Source organism: Parus major, chromosome 1, assembly GCF_001522545.3.
Source record: "Parus major isolate Abel chromosome 1, Parus_major1.1, whole genome shotgun sequence".
Classification (NCBI taxonomy): domain Eukaryota; kingdom Metazoa; phylum Chordata; class Aves; order Passeriformes; family Paridae; genus Parus; species Parus major.
The window spans coordinates 53,838,659-53,851,854 of NC_031768.1; positions in this window are offsets into that span (position 1 = coordinate 53,838,659).

Sequence of the window (13,196 nt, forward strand, 5' to 3'; positions counted from 1 at the left end):
GCAAATTTAAAGGTGGTGAAAATTCTCCGTGAAAACCAGGACTGGTAAATGTGAGATTTCTTTCTGGTTTTGCCCAGCCTGACCTCCCTGAAGAGCCTGTATCCATCCACTGTAATTCACCGGCGTGTGAAGTATGGGAATTTGAAATCATCAAGCTTCTAAATTAAAAACATTCTTTCAATTATATATCTGTAATTTGATAAATTTTAACAACTTTTTACTGGATTCTGCTCAGGTAAAATACTGTAAAAATGTTAATTTTGTCAAAACTAATTGCAAGATATGGGAGGAAAAAAAGATGACAGTTACTCAAAATTCTATTACATTTGAGGGGTTTTTTGATCACTTTCAAGCATCTCACCCTGCCAAAGGACTCCATTCAATAATCTCAATGTCCATAAAAAGTGGTAGACATAAACCTGACACTTCTGCACCTCCTCTTTGAAGAATCAACAATGTATATTTCTTGTTTCTGTTTTCTCAACACAAGTAAGAGGTGAATATTCAAACATTAGAAATGAAACACAAGATGTCTACTCTTACGTGGTTTAGATTTCTAATCTATACTGCTGAAAATATTTTTATTTTCTACTTTGTGGCTGTGGACATGTTAGAACCACAATGTAAGATCATGTTTCCTGGAAATAATAATAATTATAATAGTAATAAAGTAACTTCTCACTCAACAACCAAATATTTCTAATTCTTTTGACAGAGGAACATTCAGTCAAATTAATATAAACCCTGGAGAAAAAGACAAAATATACAAAATCACCATTTGAAACCTAGAGGGAAAAAAATATAATCAGACCTACACTTTATTAAAAAAAATAACTTTAGTAAAAAAACATAGTATTATTTATGATAGTATAAAAAGCAATTAACTTGACTCATAATGGTTATATTCAATATATGAATAGATTTTTGTGCAGACTGTTATGAATCACTGCCATGCAAAATATCAAGCCTAAGAAAATTTTCTAGTAGATTAGAGAAACAGAAAATACTACAGTTTTCAAATACCATCCTGAAAGTTTTACCTGCTATGAATTTGAAAAACAAAATCTGATCTGAAGAATTGGAATCTATTTTATAAAAAAAACCCCAACAAGTTAAAAAGCTACTGCTGAGAGCAGCATAATAAAGTAAGATTTATTTTAAACTGCTAAATTAATTCTAGAGAATACAGTTAATTTTCTGAATGTATTGGAATACATACAATATTTGACAAGGAGAATCTAATTAAAATGAAATATCATTTGAATTATATTTTAATCTTACTTATCTCAATTGGCTAAGTATTAACACATCCTTTAATATACATTTCATCCACTGATTTCATATGCAGTTTCTCAAAATGACTAATGACATACTTACAGTAAGAGTGCAGCTTTGCCACATTCTTGCCTATTGTCATATTTGCAATAAGCGTAAGCTCTTTGTAAACTCTTCATTTTATTTTATTTTTTAAATTATTTTCAATTTTTGCATAGAGTGAAAATGGATTTAAAATATCTACTAGTAATATTAATAGTAATATAATTAGTAATATTAATATTTTAAAATATATTTATAATATTTTTACAATATTTTAATTTTATTTTATAATACCTAAACAAGGACTTCCAGTCTCCAGAGAAAAAGAGTAAAGCAAGAGAATTAGGAAGGGAAAAAAAAATGGAAAATATCTAAATAAAACTTATGAGTTATGAGAAAAACACATGTTGGAGGGGGAATTTTGAGGGGTTGTCTTTAAGGGTTATTTGTGGATTCAGGCATCCAAAAACCTCCCTCTGATTCTGGAATGTAACTATGCTACTGATTTTTCATATTCCAGTGATAGTTCGCCACTCAGTGCAGTCATTCTTTGGTTTGTCAAATTCTCTCTGCACACTGCATATTTCAGACCTTTGATAAAGAATTAGATAAGAATTCTGGGGTTACAACCAATACAAAACATACATTTCCTAAGACTGAAATTTTAATGTTATTTTTTTCTGTTAACAAAATTTAATATACAATTGGTAAGACCTTGTGTGAATTCAGTTTTTTGGAAAGGGGTTAATAAATGAATTGCAATGCAAGTAGTGAGAACCTATTTAATTCTCAGACACAAAGAGAATCCTATCAATTTCTATTAGTTTTATTATTTCCTAATATCCAAGTGTGCTTCCATTAGGTTAGTGAGGTAACTTTTCTTAAAATTATATTAAACTAAGGTCTAAGAGAAACATTCTATTTCATTTGAAAGGTCTTACATTTGGTTTTACAAAGTTAAGAGAGGTGTGCTGGTTTTGGCTGGAATAAAGTAAATTTCATTCAGTATAATAGTTAGAATAGGAATATGGTTTGGATTTGTGTTGGAGACTGTTGGTAACTCTCAGATGTTTTCACTGTTGCTGAGCGGTGCTTACGCAGAGTCAAAACCTCCTCTGCCTCATTCCACTTCACCAGTGAGGAGGCTTGGGGTGCACAAGAACCTGAGACAGGACACAGAGGAAAAACTTGACCCAGACTGATAAAAGGGATATTCCAGAGTATGTGGTGTCATGCTCAGCATATAAAGCTGAGGGAAGAAGCAGGAAGGGAGAGCAACAGTCAACATGATGGTGTTTGTTTTCCAAAGTCACCGTTATGTGTGATGGAGCCCTGCTTTCCTGGAGATGGCTGAAAACCTCCCTGCAGCTGGGAAGTGGTAAATAAGTTCATGTTTTGCTTTGCTATGCATTCAGCTTCTGCTGCTTTGCTATTAAACTGCCTTTGTCTCAACCCACAAGTTTTCTCACTTTTACCTTTTTGATTCACTTTGCCATCCCACTGGGTGAGAGTGACTGAGCAGCTGGGTGGTTGATAGGTGGGCTTAAACTGTGACACTGGGTGACACAGACCTTTTGCATCATGCACTTAAAAGTAGACTTGCATTATTTCTTTACTTATAATATGTACAATGTGACTGTGATTTAGAATGTATCAGAGTACAATGGTCTTATCAAGTTCCTAAAAGGAATCGTAGAGATTCTTCTTATGTCTACAAATAATTCTATGTTTCTCTGACACCTTGGTTCCAGGTCTGATTTGATCCCATGGGCCCCTTGAGGGCATGATGGTAGTTTTGGTTTTGGTCTTGGTTTTCTTAATATTCTTTAGGAATAGATGATGTATAACAAGAAATTTGTTCTTGACTGCAGTTCTTTTGCAATTCTATTTTACATTTTTGTATTATTACTCACTAGGAAAATCCCCACACTGAAGTAAATATAAAAGAGCTATTCACATCTTTTGGAAGTCAGATTTTCTCTATCTCCAGTTTAGAAAAAAAGAAAACATTATAGAATTTTAGAAAGGGATCAGAAATTATTAAGAAATATAAATCAAACCTTTTGCTTTATTCTTCACTCTTACAGCATGCATATCTTCACTACAATTGGATAAAATACAGGACTAGAAAAGTTAAATATATAAAGATACAACTTTCTAATATTATGCTCATAGGCACACCAGATAGGTTTGTTAATTAGAAAATTTAATTACAGTATCCATCTTTCATTTTATTCCTTGAGATTTAAGTGACATTACATGAGCTCATCCATCATGTCATTCTTGCTCATCCTCCTTCTTGGGTTTTGTATATGAGATGAAATATCATTTTAACAAAAAAAGAAAATTAAAAAATCTTTGACTAGATATATTTTATGCACAAATAGAAAAACTGTTAGAAAACTATCTGCTGACCCATTTCCAAGAAAGACAGGGAAAAACATCAGGAAAGAGTACAAGATAAACTAGAAAATGATAATGATTCTCACTATTGATTTATGGAGTCATTTATGCAAGGTAAAGTTTTCTGAATAATGATGATGATAATTCAAAAAAGTTTAGATTCTAGAAGGTGCGGAATCTCCACAAAATATAGTGATATGAGATTGTAAATATTAAGATAACATCACCATATTATTCAAAGGATAGATAGAAAACTTTTGTCATAATTTTTGGTCCAAAATATAGTTCTTAAGTAGTCAAAGCTGAAGAACATAGAGTAACTTTTGTATGGAAATTAAAATTGGATTAAGAGAAATCCCAAAATCATTAGAATATTTGCTATAAAATCATTATTTTCTAAATGCTAAAACTTTTTTTAATTCTACTTTGGATCATTCCCTTGCCTATAGAAGCTTACATTCATAGGTGGGACAGTAAATATAACCTTCAATCTAGTGGTTTAGTGAAGACAGCTAGATTGTGGAAAATTCATTCCTGGGGGTGTTAAAAACAAGATCCTAAACACCTTGATAAAAATCTCAAAATTGATGCCGCTTTGATTGGAGAATTGGAACAGATGACTTCCTGAGTGCCTTCCAACATTAATTTTTATATGCTTCTAGGGTAACTGACACAACTATTTGTATAACTTAATAAAAATGCAAAGAATATGATTTAGAGATTTAGCATCTCCAAATACATGTTTCCATTGGTCCTTAATTAATTTTAGGAGTCTATTCAGGATGTCATTTATGACAGTGGAAGGACTTTGAACATTTTTTTACAGCTGTATGTATAACAGGGTTTTTGGTCTGTAGAATTAGCAACAAACCCGATGGCACAGTATTGCACAAAGAAGCAATGTGGGCTCATGTCCTAGAAACTTGCTTATGACTTGCTATATCTGGAAAAATTGATCCGCTTTGCCTTGCTGTAACTTCTGTTTCTGGCTGCAGAGTTTGTTCAGGACACAAGTGATTCAGTGAATGTCATTGCTTCATAAAATGTAGACATACCTTCTATAGGTCATCTTGGCCTTTTTTGTTCAGGAAACAAGATAACATTACCGAGGTTTGAGTTCTTAATGAGTAAAACAATACAGAAGAAGTAAAATTGTGCTATCGTTATAATAAAATGGATGATTAAAAGTTTTGCCATTGACTTTACTAGATAGAATTATACGTCAATAAAAATTAAATTAATAATGAAGAAGGGTGGATGTGAAGGGCAAGGAAATGGAACACCTTTACAAAGAAGTTTCTAATTTTCTTTAAACTATTTTAATATTATATTTTATTTGAATTATATTTAGAGCTTAAGTGAGTATCTCCACTCACTTCCTCTTTATGTGTGCACAGAACCATATGCAAGACTAGATCCATGTCCTAGTTTTGGCCAGGACAGGATTAATTTGTTACAGTAGCTGGTAATAGGGCATGGCTAGACCCCTTTATTGTTGTTCAATAATGTTATGACCAGCCCCTGAACACAAGTGTAACTAAGGTTCATGTTAATAGATTCTTTTGGGGTAGATTAGAGTGAAACAACCTTGTATGACCAGTGTTTATAAATATATATCTCTATGTGTAAGGTTTATTTTAGAATAATTTGGTTTCAAAGGAAAGCAGGTATGTTTCAGCTATTATCTCTAATAATACAGCAATATAAAAGCATAAAAATAACACTTAGGAAAATGTATAAGGAAAAGAAAGTAAGAGAAAGGTTAAGACTAGAAAGATTTCATCACCTGTGGATCCAGCAAAAAGACTGAATTGTTGCAATTTTGATGTCTGTTGGTCAAAGTGATGGCCACAGTCTTGCTCCTTTGGGGTTGAGGGAAGCCTATGAAACACAAAGTTTAGTGGGTTGATGTGCAGTTACGCTTACATGGGAATGCACAGGTACCTGCCTTGGGGTGGGGGAGTTTAGTGCTCTCTGTTGCAGCACTGTGGATCTGTTCCAACACTGGCTGACACACATGTCCTCTGGTGGAACACCCCAGAAATGAGTCTGAGGCACGTGTGGGGTCTTTGATGGTCTATGACTTCTAGGACAAGACACCCGCCCCTCAAATCATCATAGGTAAGACAGTTATGCCCATTAGAAGGGATAAAAAAACCTAGGTCTAAGTGGAAATATTCTGTGGGAATGTGACCCCACCCAGGACAGGGATTTTTACAGCTGAGCTCAATGTGTAAGGGAAGACACTGGCATGATAAAAAGCTCTAGTCTGCCTCTGGAGGGTGTGCTCTTTTCTGCCTTATCTGGCTCAAATCCCAGAGCCTCCAGTGGAGGGTGCTCACTCCATATTTCTAATATGGCTCAGAGGTTTCACCATCACACGCACTAAAATACTCCTTTCCCCACATCCAGGTGCTGAAAACACATCAGAGCATTCTTCCACCTCTACAAATGGCTGATTTTTTTGTCATGAACCATTAACATTTCAGCGTCTCAAAGATACCCTCTCACATCACCTGCCAGGGGCAGGAGTAAAGGAGGACATTCAGACAGCAAAAGGGTGATACTCTTCATTGTACCACACAAAAATATGGGAACCAGAGCACAAGAATGATTGAGACTTTTAAATGGTCTTGTAGGAAAGTTAACCCAGAAAAGGGTCAAATAGGGTAATACCATGGGACTATATCAAATATGGAACAATACATTGAAAAAAGGTCAAGGAAATATGTATATATATATATATATATATATATATATTTGGCTTCAGACATTAATATGAACCATAAATTCTCATTTAATTGTGTTTAATGTTCTTAATGGTTTATAAAGTGGAGTGATTTTTCAGGTAAGCTTATTATTTTATTTTATATTTAGTAAGATTTCTTTGAAATATTCCAGAAATTCAAGCAGCATTTTCTCTAGAACAGATTCATTTCTAAGAAAAATAGACTGGAACATAATTATGTAAAATTATAAGTTATATTTGGTCTCATATGAAAGCCAAATACAAATTTCCTGTCAAGTATTAATACGTGGAATCTTAAAAGTTATTTAGGATTATGAATTGGATTGAATTGGAACCTTCATGCAGATTTTAGTATCTATTTTATCTGATTTTATTAATACAGGATCTTGACTTTTCATTTTACTTTTATGTTTGTCTAGCTGTAACCAAAAAACACATTAAGATAAAATCTCATCTGAAAATTGATGATGATTACCGAACTTTTAATTCACCATCTCTTATAAAAACTCTTATAAAAACCAAGTTTTTAGGATTTTGAATAGAATGAGTGAAAGATGATCTTAAAGACTTTGATTAAAATCTGATGGACTCAATGTCACGTACATATGAATTCCTAATTAAATAATGTATTAAGTGTTTTATTTCACTTATATAAATTATGGATCATCTTGTATTATCTTGAATGCTCAGTTACTATTTGATTTTATGTTTTTGTAGCGCATTTCTCAAAATATATTACATTTTCTTCAAAACAGAAATAAAGAATGAGACTATAAGTAAGCAGTGACAAGAAAACCCCACCTTCTTTCCCAATCTGCACTTGTGGAACTGAAAGCATTTTGGAGAATTACATTTCCATTTGTCTTGTTTTTTATTAATTCAGAAAACAATATCTTCTGGATTTGTTGCATACTTTCAAAATTATAGTCTAACTTATTTAGTGCCATCTCCAGTTATGGTTGAGCTACAGAACTAAGGGATAGGGAAACAAAAATATTACTGCTGTCACACAGCAAAGCACAAGAATAATGAAAAATATAAAGAAAATGTCATTTAAATTCAAGGTTTTGAAGGGAAAAAAAGTGATTGATGGCAGTTCTAAACTATACAAGACAGGCAAACAGTTGGGAATTTACCAGTAGTTCTGCAATTAATTAGCATACAAATATCAGTATTTCCCTGTGTGGAATGTGTGGTATAGATTGATGCATACATTTTATAAGTCACAAAAAATAAACTCCAAGTCTTCTTTAAATTTGGTCCTGGGCTGTCAGTGCTTTTAACATAATTCAACTTTCTAATTAAATACACTAACTACAAATTTGTGAAATATTAATAGTCCAACATCTATTTGATATAGCTATATTTCACATGAGATTATTAATAATTTTATGTTTTTATATATTAAAATGGACTGAAGATACTAAAAACTTAATAGTATTAACTCTCTTGCATATACATGTAATAATGAGATTATCAAGTGTCATGTATTTTTTAAAAGTACATTAAAAATACTCAAAATAGAAATTATATGCATTAAAGCTACTCAAAATAGCATATTGTTTATAGAGCAGAAATGTTACTTTGAACAGCTTTCCTTCTGTGCAGCACTGCTGATTAATGCTAGTGTTTACATCTAGATATTAACTTTCCATTATGACATGTATTCTTAGTAATAATCAGAGACTGTTTCTGGGTTTTAGTTATTCCTTAGTGTTTTGATTTTTCAAAAACCCCAACCTCCCCAAAATAACCCCACAGACACCCACCCACCATCCCCCACCCCAACATAAAAAGGTTGATCTTTTTAAAGAGAGCACATCTGAATTTTTAAGATAGCTCTGCATATTAATTTTTCATAGATTAAGGACAGGTATAATATTTAATTGTATGAGGTGGAGATCATATATTAGGTCAGACCAAAGCTGGATCTTGTTCAGTGTCTTGATTTCAAGGGTAGCTGTTTAACTAAAAAGGCAGGGAGAGCAGTAGACAGAAACAATTCCTCAGCATACATCTCCTAATATCTTTTTTACCCTCAGCTGTATTCAAAACTTCAGGGACCTAAACTCAAGCAGACCTACAACATTCTTTCCATAGAAACATGGAATTATTGAGATCAGAAAAGACCTTGCACAGCTTTACACAGGACAAGTACTTTCTGTGAACTACCACCTTCTGATTTGGATGTGATTCCTAGCTCCTTCACTGGAAGACAAAGAAAACAGTCCATTCCTTAGTTCTTCATGGCCCTTATGAAAACATATTTTATGCTCACCCGAGACACCTCTCCTCTGAAATGAAGTCCCCTTGCTTATGTAGTCATTCCTGCCACAGAAACAATTTCACTTAAGCTAGAGAAAGGAAGTTGATTCCTGACCAGCACTGCTTCTTGATGTCACAGCACCAAGGGACTGATGGCCATGGGGGACTTCAGTGGGGTTCTGGGACCTGTGCAATGTGGGGGAAAATCTTAGGGGGTGGCCAGGGATACCTGGGCCTGTCAGAGCATGGACATTTATTTCTAAGAGGTCTTCAGTTGCATTAATTCTAAAAGCCTTGGCAAATATGGAGAATTTTTAGGGTCTAAAACATCACAGATAGTCAGAAACAGAGAATTTTATGAAATGCTGAATGTGTGACAGTCTGAATCTCATGACTTGGGATGATTCTCATATATTGAATTCCACTGAAATACTGATTAGCAAACAGCCATGACTTTAGAAAGTGTAATCATCAAAGAGTTAATTCAGACGTCGTGTCTTCATGATTTTTTTCTGCCATTCATTTGTGGAGTTCAACAAAGATACTGTTTAATGATGCTAATTACATTGACTGTAACATTGCTAGAAACTAGAATAAACAGACTTCTCAAAGATTTAAAAAGATATAATGAGAGATCTTAATTAAATACTCCTGTAGTTTTCTCAGATCTACTGTACATACCTTCTGGGCTTTCAGAAACAGTGATAACTTTCTATTTAACAAGTTTTCATTTGTGCTATGCATCTTTCTCTAATTTGGTCAAGTTAAGGTCAACTGTGCTAACCTTTATGTCTTTTATCTGAGACTTCTCAACAAGGATGAATCATTTAATTTATAATCTTCTGCTTCACAATATAAATACTGTATTTTGTTAACCAAGCATAATAAAACACTGTTAGTTTCAAAGCAATTCAATATATTTTGTGTTTACTTGTTCCGATCAATTTATTCTAGCTCAATGATAAACTCCAGAGGAAAAGGGGAATTTCCTTCTCCTTAAATACAACCCATCGTCTTCCCATTTGTGTATGTGTATGTCCATGATTGGAAAGAGGAATCTGAAGTGTCAGAGAGAGAAAACTGGAAATGAAAGATATTACCACATAGCTTTGAAGATCCTTAAAAGAGCAGGAATCTGTCTACAATCAGACAACAGACTAAAGAAAAACCTCAGAGGTAACATAAGAAACTTCTACAAACAAAAAAGGGGAATCTTTGAAGTTCAGTCAGCCCAGGAAGCTACTGAAAATTATTAGATTGGAAGAAACAATAGAAGAAAAAAATGCAAAGTCACTGCAATGACACAGTGGGAAAAGGAGAGTTTTGTATTTAATGATCTCAATCAAGGAGTTATCCCTATTTTCCTATACTTTTTTGTATCACCTCTGTTCTGATAAAATGTTAACTGTAGGGTTTGAAATTATTTTGAGCCTTTTCTGTTCTCAGTTCAAGAAGCAGGGAGATGTGAGAGTGTATAAGTGAATGTGCCTGAGAAAAAGGAAGGAGAGAGGGGTGGAGAGAGATTCTAGAAAATATTTTTGGAGTATAAATAAAATACAGTCAGTTTGAATTATCTGTCGTGTGTTAGTCTTGTTAGTTACATAGTCTACAGCTATTTTTGAAATCCCTGTGGATGAAAAGGAGTTGATGTGTAGAGAAAAAATCTTGTGAAGTATATAATCATCACCCCTTACATCACACCTCTCAAGGTGTTTTATTTCAGAGTAAATTCTGTTCGGTCATATGGACTGAATACATATTTTCAGATGAAGATCATTCAGTGCATTCCTGCAACTCATTTTCCACTTCTCTGAAATAAGCCCAGTTCTTAGGTGAAGGCTAAGTTCTACAATGAACTGAAATAGTTTTAATAGGGAATGACAATAAGCATATTGCTTCAAAAGCTTCCTCTGGTCTAAAATATTTGGTTTGGATATGCTCATAGTAGATGGTTCCTATTCAGGATTTAAGTTTTAATTCTTTGCTCTTTTTGCTTCTCTATATATTTTTTATATATATTTATATATAGTATATATAATGTATATATATGTAAGTTATATTTATTTATATATATTTACTTCTATAAATCAGAAAGCTGTGTGAGTAAAATTTGCCCCTTTGAGTCCATTTGAACATCAGCTGAGAATGTGTGTTATTATTTTCCTATATATAAATATATATATATATATATATAAAGTGCTTTGATACTATGTATGAGCAGCATGATCAGGGTCTAAGGGTACTTGCAAGTGACAGCAAATTTCTGCAAATATATTATGCAGTGTGTATATACTTGAACTAATACTGTGATTACTCCTACTGATTTCCCACTGTTGTCTCAAAAGTTCAAAATTTGTATATTTATAATACTTTCAACCATATATAATCCATATAGTTGCATTCCCTTGGTTTGGCTAGAATGGAGACAGTTTTCTTCACAGCAGCCTGTATGGTGCTGTGCTTTAGGTTTGTAATTAAAACAATATTAATGATACAATTGTTCTAGCTACTGCTGAGCAATGCTTGTGCAACATTGAGGCTTTCTTTGCTTCTCAGCCCACTCTACCCTGAGCAAGTAGAACAAGAATAGACAAAAATCTGGGAGGGGACACAGACAGGAGAGCCAACCCTAATGGATGAAAGGGGCATCCCATACAGTATGGCATCATGCTCAGCAATAAGTTTGGGGAATAATTTTTTTGGAAGGGGTCGTAGATCAAAGATTGAGCATTGGCCTGTTTGTGGGAGATAGTGAGTCACTGCCTTTGCATCACTTGCTTGTTTATATGGGTCTATGGCATGTGGTGGGCAAATTTTTTGTTAGTCTTTTGTTTCCTTGGTTGGTTTGTTGTACTCTTTTCCCTTCATTAAACTCAGTTTATCTTGACTCACAAGCTCTTGGTATGCTTGCTCTTCTGAATCTTTCCTCCATCTCAAGATGGAGCAAGAAACTGATGGATGCTCAGTTGCTGGCTGGGATCAGTCCACTACACCCCAAAATTCTCAGTTTAAAAAGTTCTGGCACAGCTGGCACAGAAGAAAATAAATTAATGAAATGTTATTGAGATTAAAGAAACAAGGCTATTAGTGAGTTCTTGGGAAAGGAATAATATTTTGCAGAACTGACAGCAGAAGTTTACTGAGGGAAGGAGTTCTTACAAATTTTCTCGTGTTAACAACAAAGGAATATAACTGGGATATTGACCCACAAGATATTTATTTCATTAATGTGAAACGAGTTGTTGTTTATATGCATGAAAAGACACTGAATACAAAGTTGATACTTATTTTGGACTGCAAGTCCTGAGTTTTGTCCATCATCATAAAGTGTAGGAACAATTAGAGGCTGATCCAAGAGTTTGTTGATGAGAAAATTTTTCAGGACTGAAAAAGCAACGAAGCACACAGTAGTTTGCAGAATTCTTTCCCTAACTTACTGAGGAAACTTTTACCAAGATCTAGAATATTCCTTATTATTCACATAGGAATAGAAGTTTTGGAACACAAAAATGGCATATGTGTATTTTCTAGTGTAGATAATAGGGTAGATAATCACGATTTTCCCCTCATTAAGTTCAAGGTTTAGAAATTTCAACTCCTTAATTTATTTATTTCTACTTATAATATAATAATAGTGATATAATAATATATTATAATAATATAGTGACCAATTGTTCTTTCTTCATGGTAAGAAATTATTCATATAGTTCTTGTAGATGGGAAAAGGCACCATTATTCTTTGCTACTTCAGATTTTCAGATGGATTTTTTTTTTTCCCAGATTGAGAGGGATCATCACAAAACTTTAAATTATCAACCATTACCAGGGTTATGTGGTCTGTCAAGAGTCCTCCTCTCTGCAGAGCAGCTTCACAAAGGTTTTTCAATGAATGTCCACAAAGTTCGACTTAAGTTCTAAGAGGGTCAATTTCTATGCAACCTACTGTTAGGGTAGAAGAGAGATTATAGATAGAATTTCACTGATTTAGAATTTATATAAACACAAATTTCAGCATGATTCTCTATTCATCGTGATTGCTGAGATTCAATTTACTTTTTACTGCATCATCCTATTTGTAAATATCTATTTTATTAGAAATGTAGATTTCAACACATCATATGTCTACTTTTGAAAATTAATAACACTGCTCTATAAGCTAATGACATTGTAATTTCAGGTTTATAGAATCTGATAAAGTTGTTCTGAAACCATGTAATTATATTAACTATATGTTAACAACAGATGATATTTTCAGAGAAACATTGGAAAATTTAACTGAGGGGTTTCTCACAGGATGATGTGGTTTGATCTGCAGGAGTGAAATGAAAAATTCTCTTTACAGAGTTTAAAACAGAATGAGAGTTAGTATTAACTTTTCATTTTAGCATGAACAAACATTAAAAAAACTCAGAGATTTTAATTTCTATAAATTATTATTTCTATATAATTATAAAATAAACCT